The sequence below is a fragment of the Xenopus laevis genome, chromosome 8L (assembly GCF_017654675.1).
Source record: "Xenopus laevis strain J_2021 chromosome 8L, Xenopus_laevis_v10.1, whole genome shotgun sequence".
In the NCBI taxonomy this organism is placed as follows: domain Eukaryota; kingdom Metazoa; phylum Chordata; class Amphibia; order Anura; family Pipidae; genus Xenopus; species Xenopus laevis.
The window spans coordinates 26,402,430-26,424,322 of NC_054385.1; the positions used below are offsets into that span (position 1 = coordinate 26,402,430).

The 21,893-nt window shown below is 43.5% G+C and overlaps 1 protein-coding gene across 1 annotated transcript in view; it reads right to left on the reverse strand.

Moving 5' to 3' along the window:
• frmpd3.L (FERM and PDZ domain containing 3 L homeolog) overlaps positions 1 to 21,893 on the reverse strand; it is a 151,277-nt gene that overhangs the window by 56,470 nt on the left and 72,914 nt on the right. The gene's annotated exons all lie outside the window — the stretch shown is intronic.

The following is a 21,893-nucleotide window of genomic DNA, read 5'->3' on the forward strand; positions in this document are numbered from 1 at the left end:
GGCAACAAAAAATATGAATTTGAGAAAAGCTAATTTTAGTGCCTTGAGGCTGCCCTTCAGAGCATTGATTGGGGCATTAAGTTTTCAACACAGAACAGAAATGGTTGTCATTTAAAATGATATTAATCATTACTGTTCTCAATTTTTTTCCCTTAAGGAGTAAATGTAGAAGCTCTAAGAATCACCCTATGTGGCTTAATACAGAAGTAAAGAAGTTAATAGGAAAGAAGAGAAAGGCATTTAAAAACTACAAGTCTGTTGGGACAGAAGCTGCATTTAATGAATATAAACACTATAATAAATGTTGTAAATCAGCAATCTGGAAGGCAAAGAAAGGAAATGAAGAGTGCATTGCGGCGGAGGCGGAAGACTAACCCCAAAAAGTTTTTTAAATATATTAATAGTAAAAAGATGTAGGTTGAGGGTGTTGCTCCATTAAATAATGGTGCCAGTATGGTTGTAACAGATACAGAAAAGGTAAATGTGCTAAATCAATTCTTTTCTTCAGTGTATACAATAGAGGAGTCTGAGTTCCCAGGCTCACTTCATAACCCCCAGGTTCTAAGAGAGCTTAGTTCAGTTTTAGACCAGTCCCTATTTCTGATTTTCTCAGATTCGCTTTCATCTGGTATGGTACCTATGGATAGGAGAAATACTTATGTCATTCCAATATTTAAAAAGGGATTACAATCCCTTTGACATCTGTGATGGGCAAATCATTTGAAGGTTTGTTAAGGGATCAAATTCAAAATTTTGTCCTAGTGAATGGCATTATTATGAGCAGCAATCAGCATGGCTGTCAGGCTCTGCTGGGATTCAAGCCAGGGACCTTTGGGTTTCTGGCTCGATGCCATATCTGTTTGGCCAGGTGAGCAGCCTGTAGGGTTGCTCGTTATATGTTACCTGGCCTCTGCAGCCCCAGCCCAGCTGCAGCACGATTGGTTTGCAATCAGCCAATCAGGGCTGACTCTGCTCTATTGAAGGCCAGCCCTCTGAACACTCCATGCTGGAGCATTATTTGGCTTCCTAGTACTGTGGCAGCGCCCCTAGCTAGGCTGTTCCCACTCTAGCCCGGTTTCCCTTGATTCTGCCTTGTCCTTGCCTGGCTTTACCTTACAGTGTACTTTCTCAGCCTTGACCTTGACCTGACCCCTGCCTTGCCTGATTTCTGCTTCCTGCCTACCTTGTACCTTTCCCTGACTTCACCTTGAACCGACCTTGCCTTGCCTGTTTATGCTTCCTGTTCTGCCTTGTACCTAGCCCTTCCTGCTCTGCTCCAGTCCTCTCCTGCTATCCGCTCCTCTTGCTATTATGCTCTAGTCTCCTTCTTCTCTAGTCTCCCTCTGCTCCAGTCTCCCTCCGCTCCAGTCCTCTCCTGCTATCTGCTCTAGTCCTCTCCTGCTATCTGCTCCAGTCCTCTCATGCTATTCGCTCCAGTCCTCTCCTGCTATCCGCTCCTCTTGCCATTCTGCTCAAGTCTCCTTCTGCACACTCCCAGTTTGATCTGATCTACCCCGCACCGTCCTGTCTTATCCAGTCTGTTCCTGTTCCACTCCTGATCCATCCAGTCTGTTCCTGTCCTGAGTCATCGCCCTCTTCATCCTGTCTAGTTCAGTCCTGATCTTCGCCCTCTCTGTCCCATTCTGCTCTGCACCTGATCCAGTCTGACTCATTGTCCCTCATCCACCTGTTCTTGCCTTCCCTGTTCCCTAGGCACATACAGCTCCTTCCTCAAGGACTCACCCTTCCCTCATCAATCTCCACAGTGCCAACTACCTAATCCTTGACAATGGCTTTATGAAGGATAGGTCATGTCAGACAAATTTGATTGCTTTTTATGATGAGGTAAGTAAGATGCTGGACAGTGGGGGGGCAGTAGATGTTAACTATTTGGATTTTGCCAAAGCGTTTGATACCGTGCCCCACAAACGACTGCTTTCTAAACTAAGGTCTGTTGGGCTTAATGAAGTCGTTTGCACATGGATAGGAAACTGGCTACAGGATCGGGGTGGTTGTTAATGGTAGATTCTCTACTTGGAGTAAGGTACTTAGTGGGGTCCCTCAGGGCTTGGCATTGGGTCCACTTTTATTTAATTTGTTTATTAATGACTTGGGGGAGGGTATTGTAAGTGATGTATCAGTGTTTGCAGATGACACAAAACTATCCAGCCCATTAAATTCCATCCAGGATGTGGCATTCTTGCAACAGGATCTTGACAAACTGGCAAATGAGATTCAATGTTGAAAAATGTAAAGTCATTGTGAGTACTTTCTGTGGTGGTCTAGCGGGCCAGCTGGGACCCCCACCGCATTGATCCTCTGCTCTCCCTCGCCGGTTCTTCTATGGCGCGCGTGGCACACACTTCCGGGTTTTGCGTGTTGCGAACGTCGCTGGCATCATGACATCATCGCGTTTTGCCGTGAATGTTTAAAAATTTAAAGGGGCTTTTCATACAAACTAATTGCCGTTGTTAGGTCTAATTTGTTAGTTCCTGGGTGCGATTTTGTCCTGTTTTGACCCTTGCCTGCCTAACTATTCTGAACTTTGCCAAGTCTGACCCTTGCCTGCCTGACTACTCTTAACTCTGATTATCCTGACCCTTGCCTGCCTGACTATTCTGATTATACCGATTTTGACCCTTGCCTGCCTGACTATCCTTGAACGCTGCCTGCACCGACCCGGCTTGTCTGACCTCTCTTGAACTCTGCCTGCACCAACCACTGCCTGTCTGACCCTGCTTGAACTCTGTCCCCACCGACCCCAGCCTGTGTGACTACATCTTTGCCTATTCCAAAGACTTTATAACAACCGTGCCTCTTTGCTCGTCCAGAACTTTTGCTTGGCTCCTCCCCTTTTAAGACCTGGCGGCATCCAATTGGCAGAGGGCTCCTCCTGAAGTGAAAGGCGGCTGCTACAGGCAGAAGCAGAGCCGAGACCAGGGAACCTAGCACCTGTTCTGGATTTTGGGAGCCGGTCATGACAGTACAATGGGCCCAAGATGGACGCCGAAGGCCATGCTGCCACTGCTCCTCCTACCACTGAAGCTCTCCACACTACCCTTCTGCAGCACTTGGAGGAACAAGAGCGGAAACAGGACTATCTGTTTCAAGCTCTGCACAACCTATCTCTCAGGTTGGAAGCTGTGCAACAGATGCCAAACCCTGCCGTTCAACCCCCTGTTGCAGCTCCCATGAGTCCTTCTACTTCAGCTGTTCTGGATGAGTAATCTTCAAGAACCGAAAATTTCCTTCCTCAACAAATTTTTTTTTTTTTAAAGCTTTTATTTTTGCATTAACAATAACACAAAGCATACAGTGGGAAGGAAATTAAAAAGGAAAAAGGGTTGGGGGAGGGGGAATTGGTGGTTGGGCCACCCGTTGGACAGTCCAGGAGACATATTATGGCAAAAGAATTAGTCCATGTCTGTGTTGGTGTCTTGACATGAGGTCCAGGGATCCCAAATTTTAGCAAATTTGTCTGGGCAACCTCTACTCAGGTAGGTCAGCCTGTACATAGGAAGAGCATCATTAACCAATTTCTTCCACAGTGGTACCGTAGGGGGGTCTCGGAGCTTCCACTTTAGTGCAATGGCCTTCCGTGCATAAAAGAGTAGTAAACGGAACAGTTGTCGTGCAGCTTGTTGCGGAATTAATTGGTCTAAATGACCTAGTAGAAAAATTTCCGGCACCAGAACCAGAGGTAAGTCCAGATAAGTTTGTAAATATATGGCAAGGTTCTTCCAGTAAGTATTGATAACCGTACAGGACCAAAAAGCATGCATAAAGGTACCTGGTTCCAGCCCACACTTATAACACAAATTATCTGGGATCAATCTCATATGAAACAAACGTACTGGGGTATAATACAACCTATGAATCATTTTATGCTGTATAAGCCTATCCCCGCTACTAATCACCGTGGAAACAAAGGTCGATGTGATATCATCCCAATCATCCAACTCCAAGGTAGGGATATCTTGGGCCCATTTAGTATAACATTTTGCGTACGGGTTACCTCTTTGAGAATTTAACAGATTATACACATTAGACAGTCGTTTCTTCTTTTCAGGTACCTTAAGCAAAGTTTCCAAGGCTGGGGTTTCCAGTAGAGGTGCATTAGAGAATTGGGCATTCAGAGCATGTCGAACCTGGAGATACCTGTAGAACATAGTACGTGGTAACTGAAATTCTTGGGACAAGTCAGTAAATGACTTAAGTGTCTGGTTGTGATACAACTGGCCCAAATATTTGATGTTATAGGTCACCCATAATTGCGGGTCCGGTATCGTTCTTAAATGTGGCAGGGCTGGATTCAGCCACAGTGGCATATTGGGTGATACTTGTGGGGTGGTGGGTTTACGTAAAGCCGAAGCTTTTTTCCAAGCAAGTATGCCTGTACAGAATGTGGAAAGTGGCCATCCGTTTTGAGAGATGCCACGAAATGTCAGATTAGCCAGTGACTCAAAGGAACCCGCCACCGCAGCAGCAGTTATGCTAGCAGTGTCATCAGCCAAAGGGTTGAGCCACCCTGCCACATGAGTAAATTGAGATGCTAGATAGTTAATAAAAAAGTGAGGCAGAGCTAGGCCCCCAAGTGCCTTAGGTGCAGTTAGCGATGCTAGTTTGATTCGAGGTTGTTTGTTTGCCCAAATAAATGACGACACCATGGAGTCCAACCTTGAAAACAGTGCTGCCGGCAGAACAGTAGGTGTTCTGGAACATATACAACAACTTAGGAAGGATAATCATTTTTATCATATTAACCCTGCCTATTAGATTAAGTGGGAGTGGGGACCATAGGGAGAATTTGTGACCAGTATCGGCTACTACTGGGTCTACGTTTAGGGCGGTATACCGGGAGAGGTCCGGATGAATGACTATACCTAGGTACTTGAAGTGATCTACCTGTGTTAATGCCTGTGCCTGAGTTAGAGGTCGCTGCAGGGATGTACCCAGGTGTAGAAGTGTGGATTTGGACCAATTAACCGTGAGACCCGATGCTTTCCCAAACTGGTCAACAACCTGAAGCATTCTATCAAGTGAATGGCGTGTATCTCTTAAATAGATTAGGGTGTCGTCAGCATATAGAGAAATTTTCACTTCCAATGCCTCTACTTTCCAACCAAGAATACCCGGGTCATTACGAATCAGGCCAGCTAATGGTTCTATGGCGATAGCAAATAAGTATGGGGACAAGGGACAGCACTGCCTCGTACCTCTGCTTAGCGTCAAGGAGGGGGATATCCTACGGTTAGTTTGAATTCGAGCTGTGGGATTTGTATATAATAGTTTAACCCAGTTGAGGAAATTGGGTCCAAAGCCCATGTGTTCCATAGTTGCCCATAGGAAGTCCCAGTGTAGGGAGTCAAAAGCTTTCCTGATGTCTAAAGCGACAATCGCCCCATGATTTTTGCTTAGTGCTAAATACTCCATATTGGTGTAGAGCCTACGTATGTTGATGGATGTGGCCTTCCCGGGCATAAACCCAGTTTGGTCTGGATGAATCAACGTCTCTATTACTCGTACTAATCGCAGCGCTAGAATTTTAGCTAATATCTTATTATCACACGTGAGTAAGGAGATAGGCCTATAAGCAGCACAATCCTCAACATCTCCACCAGGTTTTGGGATTAGGACAATTAACGCTTCCTGAGTCGTTGGTGGGAGGTGACCTTTAAGAAGAGCCTCTTGGTACATGTTTAGTAACCTGGGTGCCATACTATCCAGTTGGGTTTTGTATAGCTCAATAGGAATCCCATCTAGCCCTGGGGTCTTTCCAGAAGGGAATGCAGAAATTGCTACCTTGATCTCATCTAATGAGATAGGGCTTTCCAGTAATTGTTGTTCAGTAGCGGAGAGATTGGGAAGTTTAGCATTGCTAAGAATTTGCAGCGGGCAAGTATCATGGGTAGGAAGTGCTGTGTTGTAGAGTTGAGTATAGAATTCTCTAAAGGCATCGTTGATACCTGTAGGGGAGTCAACGAGATTGCCATTGGCTTGCCGAACCCTAGGGATAACTGTTATCGGTTTTTGTTCTCTGGAGAGGTACGCTAAGAGTTTGCCAGCTTTATTACCTTTCTCAAACACGACATGCGAGGTACATAATAGTCTTTTTTTGGTTTTGTCAAGAATGTGAAGTTGGAGATCTCTTTGGGCTTGTGCAACCTTAGCATAAATGGCAGGGGATGGATCTGTCGTGAATTGAGTTTGCGCTTTTGTGACCTCAGCATTTAGATTATTCAGTTCTGTATCTAACTGGCGTCTATACACTGCTATGTTGCCAATAAAGGATCCCCTAAGACAGGCTTTTGAGGCTTCCCAAACAATTAGAGGGTCGGCGGAGTTTACATTCTCCAACCAGTAACTCTCCTGTTCTTGTGCCACCCTATCAGACACTCCAGGCACAGTAAGCCATTTAGGATTAAGGCGCCACATAGGTGTAGTACAGTCATGATCTGATCTGATGGATATGGAAAGTGGGGCATGGTCTGAAATACCCCCCGGTAAGTAACGGGCGTTAGTAATTTTGGCTTGCAGAATTGGTGATGCCAGTGCTAAATCTATTCGCGATGCCGTCTTATGGGTGGCTGAATAGCAAGAGTATGCTCGTCCTACCGGATGGGCCTGCCTCCAGATGTTGATAAAGTTATAAGCGTGACACCAATTAAGCAAGGGGGTCGAGCCTGGGTTACCTGGGGGGCAACGGTCTATCTCTGGTTTCAAAACCATATTGAGATCACCCATTAGCAGTGTGGGGGCTGGACCCATATTCAATATTTTCCCCATGACCTCATCAAGTATAGCGATGTCGGCTGGTGGGGGCAAATACACACAAACCAGATTAAGTAACTGCTGTTGCATTGAGCATTGCACAACAATATATCTACCAAGTCGATCAGTATGTAACTCCACTATAGTGAGATTCGTTTTTTTACTCACTAGGATTGCCACTCCTCTAGAGTAATTTGAGAGTTCAGCGTGATACACTCTAGCAACCCACGCTTTTTTCAAAGCTAGAATACGGCCACCTGTAAGATGCGTTTCTTGCAGGAAAACCAGGTGTGGGCGGTACTTTTTGAGATATTGGAATACCAGGCCCCTTTAAATCTTGGAATTGAGGCCTCTGGTATTCCAAGAGGTTACATCGATCGACTCCATATCGTAAATTTGGGAAGATAAACATGCATAGTCATACGAAATGTAACATGCTTAAACCAAGGTGGCCCAAGGGGGAAGGGTGGGGGTGGGGAAAATAAAAGAAAACATACAATTCTAGTAAAATACACTCGCATTGTATAACCATATACAGACCAAACAATAACCCTCCCTCCCTGTCTATCCTTAAAACTAGGTAGACCTATTACCCGTAAATACCAACTGTGGGGTGTAGTCCAAGCCCCGGAAGATCAAGAACTGTGTCTTCTAGGTCTTGAGAAGACTCCGCCAGCGGACTCTGCATAAGGAGCCCAGAAATGGAGCAATCGCCCAATAAATGGCGTTGTAGTGACCCCGAAAGGAAGCCAAAAAAGTGGGGACAAACCATCAGTGATTAGTGCCTAGGGCTGTTGCGTGGGTTCGGCTGGTGTTTACCGTCAAGCCAGGATGCAGCCTCCTCTGGAGAATTGAAAAAGTAGGACTGAGTGCCATCCACGATCTTGAGCTTGGCAGGATATAAGACAGCATACTTGTACTGTAAATCCCTCAGACGTTTCTTGACAGCAATAAAGGTGCTCCTTTTCTTCTGTAGAGCCGTGGAATAATCCGGGAACAACATAATTTTGGCCCTGTCATGTTGTATTTCAGCCTTGTGGCGTGCCGCATTCAGTATGGCATCTCTGTCCCGGAAATTTAGCAGACATAGCAGGAAGGGCCTCGGTGGGGCCCCAGGTCTAGGGGGTCTTCCCGGCACACGATGCGCCCGTTCCACCACGAAGTGTTGCGACAGGATGTCAGGCCCAAATTTGTCACGGAGCCATGTTTCAATAAAAATCACCGGATTATCTCCTTCAGCTCGTTCAGGCAAGCCAACAATCCGAATGTTATTGCGGCGCTGTCGGTTTTCGTAATCCTCAAGCAGCTCTGCTTGTTGCTTAATTTGCTGCGTCAGGCTGCTGAGTTGGGCTGGAATTGGGCCTTGTACGTCCTCCATGTTGGAGATCCGGTTCTCCATTTCCCTCTGCCTTTCGCGGATCGCTTGGACATCCGCACGCAGCAGCGAGAAGTCTACCTTCAGCTCCTCAATTTGGGTAGATAGGGCAGCACGGGATTCGGCAATAGCCGCCAGGAGGATTTGGAGTCCCGGGTCTGGTTGCTGCAACTCGGGTGGATCTGCGTCACCATCATCACTGGTAGGCCGCGGTGGAGTGCCACTGGGTTGATCACCTTTTTTAGCAAATTGTTCAATAGTTTTCTGCTTCGGTCCAGATTTCCCCATGCTCAAGATGTTCAGAAAACCGAGGATAGTCCCAGACCGTCGTTTTAGAAGGGCTCAGGATGATATCAGGAGAAATTATGGCGGAGCTCACAGTCAGCACGTCTTACTCCGTCGCCATGCAGGACACGCCCCCTTCCTCGACAAATTTAGTTGGGATAGGAGTAGATTCTATATTTTTCAGGAGGCTTAGCTTTTTTCCCTCATTGCTTCCCTACCGGAGAAGAAAAAGTAAGGTTTGTGATGACCTTACTACAAGGTGACCCACATGTTTGGACCATAAGGTTACCCCCCTCTGACTCTGCCCGCTTTTCCCTAGAGGTATTCTTTAGTATCATGGCATTATTGTACGATGACCTAGATCGTGCTACCTCTGGAGATACTGCAATTCGTAACTTCCGCCAAGGGAAAAGGGTAATAGAGGAGTACTGTACAGAATTCCGCCGCTGGTCTGTTGAGACTGGGTGGAATGACACTGCTCTTCGTAGCCAATTGCGGGTGGGGCTCTCTGAGTCTGTCAAGGACAGTTTGGTAAATTACCCTTCTTCCGTCCACTCTGGATGGCCTTATGAGGTTTGCCATCCAGATTGATCAGAGACTAAGGGAAAGGCGGGCTGAAAGAGGTATATATATATCCCCAGCTTTTAGTGCTGATAAAACACCCATTCCTTTGTTGCCTCTTCCTTAGGATGAACCCATGCAATTAGGGGTCACTTACCTATCCTCTGAGGAAAAGGCTCGAAGACGAGCGCAAGGTCTTTGCATGTATTGTGGGGATAAAGGCCATTTTCTCAACCAGTGTCCTAAGAGGCTGGGAAACGTCAGAGCCTAAATTGAGAAGGGGAGCTCCATTTAGGTAGAGAAGTTTCCTCTCCCCCATTTTTCTCTAGGATTTTGGTACCAGTCAGTTTATCCTGGCCTGGGGGTTCTGTTGACATTTTTGCCTTCTTGGATTCTGGGGCAGCGGGGAACTTCTTAGATGCTGCCTTTCGCAGTAAGGTATAATATACCCCTGTTTCCCCTTATTCCTCCTATGAAAGTCCACTTGGATCAGGTATAGTTACCCAAAAATCTATGGTATTAACCATGTGTACCAACAAAATGCATGTTGAAGAGTTATCTTTTCACATCATTAAGGGTTCTTCCTCCTCTCCTCTAATTTTGGGGTTACCCTGGTTACAGGTACACAACCCACATTGATTGGGTAACTGGGGAGATACTTCAGTGGGGATCTAAGTGTGTTGATTCTTGTCTAATTTCTCCTCAAATGGTGGCAGTTACCTCCTTAGAAGGGTTACCCTGGCCTATGCCGATTTTGCGGATGTGTTTTCAGAAAAAGCCTCTGAAACACTACCCTCACATAGGCGCTACAACTGCCCTATTGACCTCATTCCACAATCTGCTTCTCCTAGAGGGAGAACATATCCTCTTTCCTTGCCTGAAGCCCAGGCTATGAAAGATTATATTAAAAAGAAAAAAGAGGTTTTATTAGATCCTCCAATTCTCCTGCAGGTGCTGGGTTCTTTTTTGTGGGCAAAAAGGATGGGGGCCTTCGCCCATGTATTGATTATCGTGGCCTTAACAAAATTACAACCAAAAATCGTTATCCTCTTCCGCTAATTTCTGAGTTGTTTGATCATGTTAAGAATGCTACCATCTACATTATTATAGCGGTGCATATAACCTCATTCGCATTAGGAAAGGGGATGAGTGGAAGACAGCCTTTAACACCAGGGATGGCCACTATGAGTATTTGGTTGTGCCGTTTGGCCTATGCAACGCCCCTGCAGTGTTTCAAGAATTTGTCATCGACATTTTCCGGGATTTACTTGGGCTATTTGTAGTGGTATATCTTGACGACATTCGAATTTTTTCTTCTAACTTGGGTGATGACCGACAAAATGTACTCGAGGTTTTACTCAGGTTGAAAAGGACTAATTTGTTCGCAAAATTAGAGAAATGTACCTTTGAGGTTTCTTTGGTACAGTTTTTGGGGTTCAATATTTCTGGGAAGGGGCTAGAGATGGATCCCGGTAAAGTCAAGGCTGTATTAAACTGGGCTTAACCCCTCATATTATGTGCAACCAAAGGTTTTTAGGTTTTGCAAACTACTACAGACAATTCATTAAAAAAAATTCTCTGGTTGTGTCTCCAATTATGGCTCTGACCAAAAAGGGTGCGGATCCCAGTATGTGGCCTCCTGAGGCCTTGGAGTTCTTAAAGGAAAACTATACCCCCAAAATGAACACTTAAGCAACAGATAGTTCATATTATATTTAGTGGCATATTAAAGAATCTGAACAAACTGGAATATATATATTTAAGTAAATATTGCCCTTTTACAGCTCTTGCCTTGAGCCACCATTTCGTGATGGTGTCTGTGCTGTCTCAGATCACCTGATCAGAAATACTTCAACTCTAACTGTAACAGGAAGAAGTGTGGAAGCAAAAGACACAACTCTGTTAATTGGCTCATGTGACCTAAAATGTATGGTTTGTTGGTATGTTTGTGAGTACAGTGAATCCTACGATCCCAGGGGGCGGCCCTTATTTTTTAAAATGGCAATTTTCTATTTATGATTACCCAATGGCACATACTACTGAAAAGTATATTATTATGAAAATGGTTTATTTACATTAAGCAGGATTTTACATATGAGCTGTTTTATGCAATATCTTTTTATAGAGACCTACATTGTTTGGGGGGGTATAGTTTTCCTTTAAAAAAAAGAATTTGTGTCTGCGCCTATTCTTTGTTATCCTGATACAACCCTCACATTTATTGTAGAGGTAGATGCCTCAGAAGTTGGGGCAGTTCTTTCCCAAAGACACCCAATAATCAACAAGGTGCATCCCTGTGCTTTTTTTTCCAGGAAATTCTCGTCTGCTGAGGCCAGTTATGATATTGGTAATAGAGAATTGTTGGCTATCAAATGGACCTTTGAGGAATGGAGACACCTGTTGGAGGGGCTAAACATACTATTGCAGTTTATACTGAACATAAAAATCTTTTATACATTGAGTCAGCAAAGCGTTTGAACCCAAGACAGGCCGGATGGGCTGTATTCTTTAACCAGGTTTAATTTTTCTTTAACTTACAGGCCTGGTTCCAAGAATACTAAAGCTGACTCATAGGAGTTTTGAATCAAGCCTGTCTGAACCTTTAGAGTGTGTTTCTATCATTCCTAAGGAGATTATTGTGTCAGCTTTAGGGACAGATCTTGCCACACTCTTATTTCAGGTACAAACTTCAGCTCCTGGGAATATTCCTTCTGGGAGATTTTTTGTTCCAGAAAATTTGAGGGAGCAGGTACTCGGTGAAGCTCACAATTCTAAAATGGCAGGGCATCCTTGTATTACCAAAAATGCTGATTTGTTATCCAGAAATGTTTGGTGGCCCTCATTTAAACAAGACTTACAAAATGTTATTAATGTTTGTCAAATGTCAAAATCTTCTAGAAATTTATCATAAGGCTTGTTAAAGTCTTTGCCTATTCCTGATAGACCCTGGTCCCATCTGTCTATGGATTTTATAGTGGATCTTCCTCCCTCTTAGGGGAAAACTGTGATCTGGGTAGTGGTTGACAGGTTCAGCAAAATGAGTCACTTTGTCCCTCTCCCACACCTTTCAGTCTGCTAAAACTCTGGCTGAATTGTTCATTTCTAACATTTTTAAATTGCATGGTTTTCTGATCAATATTGTATCTGACAGAGGAGTACAATTCATTTCTAAGTTTTTGCAAGCCTTCTGCTCTCTAGTGGGGATCAATTTATCATTTTCCACTGCATATCATCCTCAAACCAATGGTCAAACGGAGAGAGTTAACCAATCCCTTGAACAATTTTTAAGATGCTATGTTGCGGATAATCAATCTTCATGGGCTGAGTTGTTGCCTTGGGCAGAATTTGCCTATAATAATGCATCTCATGCATCCACTGGTCAATCTCTGTTTTTTTTTATTGTTAATGGTTTGCATCCGAAGGCTCTTTTCATACTGTGGTCGTTTATCCTCTGTACCTTCTGTTAATACTTCCATAACTAATTTTTCTAAGATTTGGTCTGGGGTGCATGATTCTCTTTCATTCTCTCTCAAAAAAGAGGCACCGAAACACCAGTTGGGAAATTTGGTCTGGTTATCCACAAAGAATATTAAACTTAAAGGACCAGTAACACTAAATTTTTTTTCCCCAAAATTCGTTAGTATAGAACGAAAAATAAACACCAAGGCAAATAAAACTTTTAGATTGCAAAGCCTTTATTAAGAGATAACTTACCAAAACTCCACTTCCTGTCCTGTTCTAAAACGGCGAAAGGGCGACCATCCATGCAGCGGCGTTCAACTTCTCCTCCCTGGCTATTCTAGTGACAGTATGTGAAGAGGAGGCAGTGGTCCGCTCTGCAGCGCTTCCCCTATTCCCAGCAGTCAGACTTTGACTCCAGCCTTTCCTCCTCCGACGAGGAAGAAGAAGAGGAGGAGGGCAGCCTCTGCCTCTCCAGCGGCACCCAGTCACTTGCTCACACGGGGGGTTGTAGGATGGGTCGGTACAAGAGGTCGGGAGCTGGGGGTGTACAATGTACTTCTCGAATCACATGGGACAAACTCCTCGCCTGCTGGAGCTCGATACAAGTGTGACCGACCTCATTCCCTCCAGTCTGCGCTAACTTGCGTCCGACCCCGACCCGGCGACCCCACTTGTTCCCCGTCGATGTGCCAATCTGAGTGTGCCTGGGGCTGGCAGTCCCAGCTGCTGCAGAAGAAGCCGGCGATTTTAGACTCCGGTTGCTGCAGAATCCATGGATGAGGTGGGAGCGCTGAACCACTTGCTACCCGTCGATGCGCTACAGCAGATCTGATGCAGCAGATCTGATCTCCCCGACTGAATCCCCCTCAGCTCCTGTCCGTCCTCCTGGGGTTGCCGGGTCGGGGTCGGACGCAAGTTAGCGCAGACTGGAGGGAATGAGGTTGGTCACACTTGTATCGAGCTCCAGCAGGCGAGGAGTTTGTCCCATGTGATTCGAGAAGTACATTGTACACCCCCAGCTCCCGACCTCTTGTACCGACCCATCCTACAACCCCCCGTGTGAGCAAGTGACTGGTTGCCGCTGGAGAGGCAGAGGCTGCCCTCCTCCTCTTCTTCTTCCTCGTCGGAGGAGGAAAGGCTGGAGTCAAAGTCTGACTGCTGGGAATAGGGGAAGCGCTGCAGAGCGGACCACTGCCTCCTCTTCACATACCGTCACTAGAATAGCCAGGGAGGAGAAGTTGAACGCCGCTGCATGGATGGTCGCCCTTTCGCCGTTTTAGAACAGGACAGGAAGTGGAGTTTTGGTAAGTTATCTCTTAATAAAGGCTTTGCAACTTAAAAGTTTTATTTGCCTTGGTGTTTATTTTTCGTTCTATACTAACGAATTTTGGGGAAAAAAATTTTGTGTTACTGGTCCTTTAAGGTTCCTTCTCTCAAGTTGGGTCCCAGCCAGGTTTATTGGTCCTTTCCCTATTGTGGAAATTATTAATGCTTCCTGTGTTCGTCTTAAACTACCTGATAATTTCAAAATTTCTAACTCTTTTTCATGTTTCTCTTGTAAAACCAGCCATACAGGTACGACAGCAATCTTTTCCTCCTCCAGTGTTGGTAGAAGGTCAGCCCGAATTTTTAACCCAGAGACTAATTGACTCTCGCCTTGTGCGGGGTAAGTTAAAATATTTAGTACAGTGGATGGGGTATAGTCCTGAGGAAAATGCTTGGGTTCCTGTTTGTGATGTCAGGGCTGATCGTCTCAGGAAACAATTCCATCTCAAATTTCCTGACAAACCTGGGGGTCCGGTGGCCCCTCCTTCGAGGGGGGTAATGTGAGGACTTGCCCTGGTGGTCTAGCGGGCCAGCGGGGATGCCCGCCACGTTGATACTCTGCTCTCCCTCGCCGGTTCTCCTATGGTGTGTGCACTTCCAGGTTTTGTGTGTTGCGAACGTCGCCGGTGTCATGACATCATCGCGTTTTGGCGTGAACGTTTGAATATTTAAATGGGCTTTTGATACAAACTAATTGCCCGTTGTTAGGTCTAATTTGTTAATTCCTGGGTGCTATTTTTGTCCTGTTTTTATTCCTGTTTTGACACCTGCCTGACTATTCTGAACTCTGATTATACTTACCCTTGCCTGCCTAACTATTCTGATTCTACCGATATTGACCCTTGCCTGCCTGACTATCCTGGAACGCTGCCTGCACCGACCACGACCTGTCTGACTACGTCGTGCCTTCCGTCCAAAGGCTTTATAACAACCGTGCCCCTATGCTCGTCCAGAACTTTTGCTTGGCTCCTCTCCTGGCAGCATTCAATTAGTGGAGGGCTCCTCCCGAAGTGAAAGGCGGCTGCTACAGGCAGAAGCAGAGCCGAGACCAGGGAGCCTAGCAACTGTTCTGGATTTTGGGAGTCGGTCATGACAGTCATGCACATGGGATATAAAAATATCCAAGCCACTTATACCCTTAATGGGACTGCAATAGGCAAAACCATTATTATCTTGTAGATGATAAACTTGGCTGTAGCAAGCAATGCCAGTCAGCAGCATCAAGGACAAATAAGGTCTTGAGCTGTATTAAAAGGGGCATTGATTCACAGCAGGAAGAGGTCATTCTTCCACTTTATAGAGCATTGGTAAGGCCCCATCTAGATTATGCCATACAGTTTTGGTCTCCATCACTCAAACAGGACATTGTTGTATGTATTATCGGACTAGTCTTTCCAGCTGACACAAGGTCACCCATTCAGTTTAGAAGAAAAGATGTTCTGCCTAAATATTCGGAATGGGTTTTTTACAGTGAGAGCTGTACAGGCTGATACATTAGATAGCTTTAAGAAGGGGTTGGATGGCTTTTAAGCAAGTGAGGGAATACAGCGTTATGGAAGATAGTTCATAGTACAGGTTGATCCAGGGACTAGTCCGAGTCAGGAAGGAATTTTTTCCCCCTCTGAGGCAAATTGGAGAGGCTTCAAATGGTCTTTTTTAAACCTGACTTACTATGTTATTTCGGGGGAAAGTAGAATTTTATGAGCAAGTCATTTAAAAGCTTTTCTCCTGTCAAACACTGTGGCTCAGCGTTTGATCCTTTACAAATCTGGGTCACAATTTGGATCTGGCAAGAAACGTTTCCCTCCCACCGAGCCCAATGTTTCCGCTCAGTTTTCTCAATCTTGACAGCAAAATCAGCCAGTTTTGTTGAATAGAAAGTTTTGCTGATGTCTGAATAGTCTGTTGGGAGAGGTATTATATAATATCATTGTATATCTTCTCCAAAAAAGTTTGTTTTATGTCTGGTTACCCTCAGGAGAACAACTGATTAAAATCACTGAGTGAAAATGAAATATGAGTTTCAATTAGTGTTAGGGAGAATAAAGCAGTCGGGAAGAAACTAGCCTTCCCTGGATTTAGCGATAGTGGTTCAGCCTAGGAGAATATCAAGATCCTGCTCTACTGATAAAGTCTCCTTCAAAATATCATTATAATTGGCCTAATTTGGGAGGATAAAAATTATACTTTTTTTTTTACAATTCAATTTTTTATCTGATTTATTTTTTTTAAATACATTGCCATGTGGAACAATATCCTTGACACAACAAGCAATAGAAATCACAGGCTCAAGTGAAAATACACTTTATAGAGAGCTATAGGAAAAAAGTGAAGATTAATTTGGATCAAGAGAGAGTTAACTAATGACTCGTTGGGGGTGGTAAATGATTGAGACGGATACCTTTCTAGCAGAAAAAGCGCAAGTGTTAGTATTATTACTGTTAATCACAATTGCACTTGATTGATAAAGGCAGCAATGGCATTTGGGAGTCTAGCAGGACATTTATTATTTATTCACCAGATTTTCAGTTGGTGTTCAGGTTTTGTATAAATTAAAATTACAAAAACCTGCCCTGATTCCTTGTAATTCTTGTACAGGTATGGTATTTGTTATCCGGAAACCCAGAAATCTCTGAATTACGTAAAGGCCATCTTCCATAGGTTCCATTTTAAGCAAATAATTCAAATTATTAAAAAGTATGTCCTTTTTCTCTGTAAAAATAAAAAGTATCTTGTACTTGATCCAGACTAAGATAATTAATCCTTATTCATGGCAGAAGAATGGTATTGGGTTTATTTAATGTATAAAGGGGAACTGTCGCGAAAATCTAATTTTCCCAGTGGATAGATAGGATGAAAATGATAATATTCTCAAATATATTAATTTAAGAGAAATGCTTACTTTTTGAAAGACATTCAATAATATTACAGTCAGTTAGAATGCTTTCTCTGAGAGCCAGTTCAAGCAATTTCTGAATGGGAGTGGCTATACCCCTACTGTGATGTCACATAGCAACTAGCAAAGTCTTTATGCTGAATTCAAAGCATCCACACGCCAACTGCGTTTTCTAAAAATCTCATTCTGAGAACAGTAAGGCTGTTATTCTTTTATACTGTGAAATTGCTGATTTTATTGGCAGAATTAGGTTTTCGCACTCCCAGATCAAAGGCAGGAGAGAGCTTGGTAAATATTGTACAGATATCAATATAAGGTTTGGAGCAGGGGTGCCCAAACTTTTTGCACCGAGGGCCAGATTTGGTGAGGTGAAAATGTGTGGGGGCCGACCATTCAGCACGACATTCTTTGAACCATTAACATTAAATTACATGAATCGAGTAATCGTAGCAGTAATACTTGGGCACATTAGTGAAATGATCTGCCACTTGGTCTATACTGCTGCCTGTGTGCTGAAGGTGTTAGTAATAGACACATACTGGAACGTAGTGACGCCATACTTCATTAGTTTACTGTACTGGCACGTCAGTACATCTATTGACACCTCCAGCCCTAAAGAAGTATTCGAAAACAGCTCGTCTCTACGTTCCTGTACGTGTCTATTGCTAACACCTTCAGCACACAGGCAGCAGTATAGACCAAGTGGCAGATCATTTCACTAATGTGCCCAAATATTACTGTTATGGCTATGCTATTTCTGATTGCACTGTGCTGGGGGCCACATTATTATTAATTTCACGATGGAGGCTGAGGGCCAGTGTAAATTTGAAAAAGGGCCGCAATTGGCCCCCGGGCCGCACTTTGGACATGCCTGGTTTGGAGTGTTTTTTTTTCTTTGTGAATCATAAATTCTAATGATGTAGTTCATTATTTTATGCTACCGCCTTATGGTTTCAGCTGTGTATAGGTACATAGGCAGAAAAAGGGAAGATAAATATTTGCAATTATAATTATATTTGTATAGTTTTTTGTGTCAACACTAGGCCTGAATATGCACAGACTTCATGTATTCCATATGAGCCCCCCTAAGATCCGATAGCCCTCTTCCACCACCCAACAGTTCTAGTCACATGGACTGTTACTAACAAGCACAAAAGCTTGCAACACCCCTCAACCTTTCTGTGTCTATTTTTGTTTTAATGCCTGTTCAGTGTGTTTAATTTAGTCTCCCAGTAAATTTTTGTGTATAAATGTGTATTGTTTTTTTCTGGACAACCTAAGATTTCAAAATATGCTATAATAATTTATTTTATGTACAAAAACACAGCTGATTTTGAAAGTTATATGTCTCCTGAACGCACCAATACCAAATATATATTTAGTTTTATGGAGATTTCTCACTTGTATAGATCAAAATCTCCAAGCATTACACTACCAAATCTCCATAGCACCACTCCACAAAACTGCATACTTCTGATTTCAAGGGCAGACATTCCACTAACAGTAGGTTTACCCTAGAAAACTATGCATTATTAGAAAGAGCATATTCTGGCAAATCAAAAATTGGTAAATATAACTATGTATGGCAAACTACCAAGTTGCAATTATTTCCTAAAGTTATATATAATTTTTTTTAGAAATTGGTGAATTTTTTGAAAAATCACCTCAAAGCTTCCAATCTACAGCATCATATATCCCACACATCATTAAGTACAACACCCTAATTGGAAAATTGGAAAACACCATGAATATTGACGCCAGTGTCTACTGAACAGTTTAATGCCCAATATGTATAGATAAACAAAATAGCTGGCATGTACAGACCCCAAATAAAAATAGTGCATATGAATTTTTCTCCGCTGCTGATTTGCATATGTAAACAAAGCCCCTGACTGCGTATTATGTGCCACAAGACCCTCCTAACAATACAAAGACCCCCCAAACCCATATATTTTTGGAAAGTACACATTCTGATGAATCCAACTTAGAAGTTGTTGGGACATTTCTGAAAATTGCCTGTTGCAGTTTGCCGCATTTATCTCACAAATTGTTTTACGTACAAAGATAAATGGCCCTAAATATGGACTTAACCCCAAACTGTAAAGAGACCACCAGAAAACCATATATTTTTGGAAAGCACATATTCTGATGGATCAAACAAAGTAAAATACATCTTTTTAAACCAAAGCACCAAACAGCAAAACTATAAAATATAAAAATATTAAATTGCAATAGAACCACAAAAATGATGTAAATCAATGAAATAACAAAATATATCTAATAGCCGTGCTGCCAAAATAAACAGTTTTTAGGGGTAAGAAAATCACAAAATTATAAAATGAAAAAGTAAAAAAAAAAACCTCTTTGTGAGTTTTTTGTGTGTACATGTGTGTACACTTCTAAAAGTTGTGTGACAGTGTGTACATAAGTGTGCAAAATAAATTATGCAAAAAAAAGAATCTTAACTAAAATGTGTGTAAGAGTGTATAAATATATGTGTGTTAGGGCTATTCACCCTGGTGGTCTAGTGGGCCGGCGGGGACGCCCGCCACGCCGATCTTCCGCCTCTCATGCGCTGGATCTCTAATACGTGCGCGGCGTGCCTCTGCTAGAATTAAAGGCGCAGTCTCGCTGGCGTGATGACGCCAACGCGCATTGGTGTGAAATTCAAATGCCTTAAAAGGGGAATCAGTTTGCCGATTTGTTCCTCGTGAGTTTCCTCGTGCCTCTGTGCTGTATAGCTTCTGTGATCTGTTTCCTGTTGTGACCCCTGCCTGTTTTTGGACGATTCTGAATTCTGTATCCTGACACTTGCCTGGTAACCGACTCTGCTTATTCCGTATCCCTTCTGATTGATCTCCTAGCTTGACCCTTGCCTGCCTGACTCCGTTTGTACTCTGCTTGCCCCGACCCGGCCTGATTTGACTACGGTTTCTGCCTACGCCTTGTACCGCGACCTTCTGCCCTAAAGACTTTGCATTACCGTCGTGCCCCTTTGCTTATTCAGAACCTTTTGCTTGGCATCTCTCTTAATAAGACCTGGTGGCATCCAATTAGCCGAGGGCTCCTCCCGAGGTGAAAGGCGGCTGTTAAAGGCGTAAGCAAGAGCCGAGAACAGGGTGCTTAGCATTGGTTCGGAATTTAGTGTGCCGACCGTGACTGTATGCAAGTGTGTAAATAAAGGCCACTTACTGTTCTTGGATGATCTGATGGGGTCGTGGAGCAGCTATTTGCAGAGTCTGGCAAGCAGGAAGTGTGTGGTCTCATTTTGAAGGAGGAAGCAGGGCAGCTCAGCAGACACACAATCCACTGTGTCTGCTGCTTTTAGGTTAGCCCTGCGACAATCCTGTCGCAGGCCCAACATGACAGCCCCCCAGCCTCGTTGCCCAGGGCTGTCAATGCTGCCCACTCTCTGCAGAGGCGGCTAAAGCCACTGATGCAGAGAGAATCAGTGATTTCCGCAAGGACGTACATAGTACTTGGCAGGCAGAGGGTTAAATTAAATAAAGATGTAGCATAGGAGCCCATATCTCATTAATCCACCGCTGCACATATGAAACAGACAGGTGGCAAATCAGAATGTTGTGACTTGTGACAGTACTGTACAGAGAGACTGCAACCACATTAAGGACCAATAAGCACAGTCCTTGTGTGTTGCCCTTGCACAGTGCAATTTAGTACAACACTGACAGGCACAATTGAGCCCTATACTTACTACCTTAAGCAAGAGTTTAGGGAAGTGTCACAGTCTGCTCCATTTTGAGTATGTACCGAAGGGCATTTGGTGACAAAAATGCATACTTTTTTGTGCCTAAATCCACCCTATGTGTAGACAGGCTGATACCATGCCTGTCAGAGAATACCTTAGATGGGAGGGGTGAGAATGGACCAGAAAAGTGTAACAAAAGTTAGGTGCATTACAGAGAAAACCCATGTCTGACCCCTAGTGGCCCCCACCATTATTTTGCCAAGCACAGAGAGCACCACAAAATAAATTTGGCACAACTCCTAGAGCTCCACTGTGCATATGAGCTATAAACCTGGGATAATGCAAAGGTTCTTTTACTTGGTCTATGATGACATTTGAAAAGGAGCCCTTTTATTCAATAACCAAAACATCTTTGTAAAAGAGTTCATCACAACCAGCCTTCATTCAGAGTTTTTCAAAACCTTTTACAAGTAAAGAAAACAAATAGTTTGCTGATCTCCAAAACTCTTAAGAATTTCTGTCAGTGTCTTGAATGGATGAGGACAAACTCCCCTGCACTTAAGTTCAGAGGCCTAGTTACCAGCCATACAGCCAAGATCAGTGAATGGACTTGCCCCTTCTGCGTTGCTCTGGGAAATATTATACGTAACTGTGTCATTACATGAATTAGACAGCTCTCAGCAGCAGGCTTTCAAACTCTTCCTGCTTTGTAGGGAGGTACTCCCTGTGTAGTCCTGCTGGGAGCCATACTGCTGGCACGCACGTTATTTTTACTGGACTTCCATAAATACTTATTAACCATAAACTGACTACACATGCCCAAAAGTATAAAGATTTTACAAGTTGTATAAATTAACGTTTCTGGTTAGGACAGCCAGAGTGAAACTCTGCTTTGATCACTCATTGTTTTTACGCTATCTTTTAACTACGCCTTTATGATGATCAAAGTTAATTTTTTTACACAAATCATTGTAAAAGCGATGTTAGTGCGATGTTAGAAGGCAGGTAGCAGAAGGCAAATAATTTCAGTGGGCATTTGGTGGTAACATTATGTATGAAATACAATTTAGCAACCTTGATTTTGAGTGACAGCAGACTAGCCAATAAGACAGGAGCTGTACCTGTACTCGTTTGCATATAACTCAGATGCTGAGGCTGCAGGAGAGGGGAAGCTCAATGCAGTGTCAGAGATAAAGAATGTAAATATTTCAAAAACTTTACCCAAGGATGTTGTTTAATGATTATGAATTTCATGATAGTTCCCCTTTAAAGGATTTTTTTTGTAGACTTAGAGGACCATTTATTAAAGGTCATATTTTAGAAAAGTGCTGAACGATCTGAAAAAAATTTAATATCTCTAAAACCTCTAAAATGTGAGTTTTTCAGACAATTACAAGAAGAAAAAAAAAGCCAAATGGTTAAAGAAAGGTCCAATAGGATCAGCACAGCCCCAATTAAGTTCTGTGGTACCTCAACTGCTTTTAAGTTTTTCATTAGTTTTTTCGTGG